Genomic DNA, 935 nt, shown 5'->3' on the forward strand with positions numbered 1-935 from the left:
CACCTGCACGCTAACGTTTTCACCCACCACATCTATTAGATTTTCTATGTTTCTGTATGTGTCCATATATACTGCAAACTTTTCATTCTGTTTCCCTCCCTCTGTCTCTCATTCTACAACCCCGTCTGTTTATTTTAATTCCCTCCTAAATCGTTCTCTCCCATTATTCCGCTTCTTTTGTTTTCCATCTCTTTGTACCCTTCTCGCTCTCTCCCTCTCTCTTTCTCTCTCTCTCTAAAAATTATCCCTCTTTCTTACTCCTGTCTCCCACATACACTCAATATTTTGTTTTTTCTACCTCCCATGTCCTTATTCCCACTCTCTCAATTTCTATTGCTCTTTGAGTTTTACTTCAGGTTTTTTTTCCTGTCTTAAAAATTATCCCTTTCTTCAATTGTCTTTTCTCATGCCAGTCACCCTCATTTCCCTCTTGCCCTTGAACTTGTTTGTGTCCTACACCTAATGTTCTATAATTGTGGCCCATTTACTGACTTGCTGCTGTCATTAGCTACCTGCTTTATCAAACCTTGACATTTGCAGAAGGCCATTTTCTGTCGACATTAAATAGATTCCTGTCCTTGTGAGTGCTTTCAGGTCTGCAGCTTCCAAAGGTTATTCAGTAAAGTGGAGGGGCCTTGTTCTACCTTTAGTAGAGATCAGTCCAAAGTATGTTTTATTGTTGAGTGGTGAAGGAAAATCCGCCTATTTCTGGAGGAATTGTTAGAAACAGTGGAGAATCCACAGGCAGGTGGCATTTCTTTTACCATACTAATCCCTTTCTTGGAGGGGTAGTGTCACATGTTCCCTTTCTTGGCTTGGGTTTTACTCTAGATGTGGCAGCTCCTCTATGTGTCACCAACCTCTATATCAAGCTGTAGACTGCAGGAATGTCAGAAGTTAGAACGTGTGTGTGAGGCCTCGCTCCATCCTTTTCA

Source organism: Triturus cristatus, chromosome 4_1, assembly GCF_964204655.1.
Source record: "Triturus cristatus chromosome 4_1, aTriCri1.1, whole genome shotgun sequence".
NCBI lineage: Eukaryota > Metazoa > Chordata > Amphibia > Caudata > Salamandridae > Triturus > Triturus cristatus.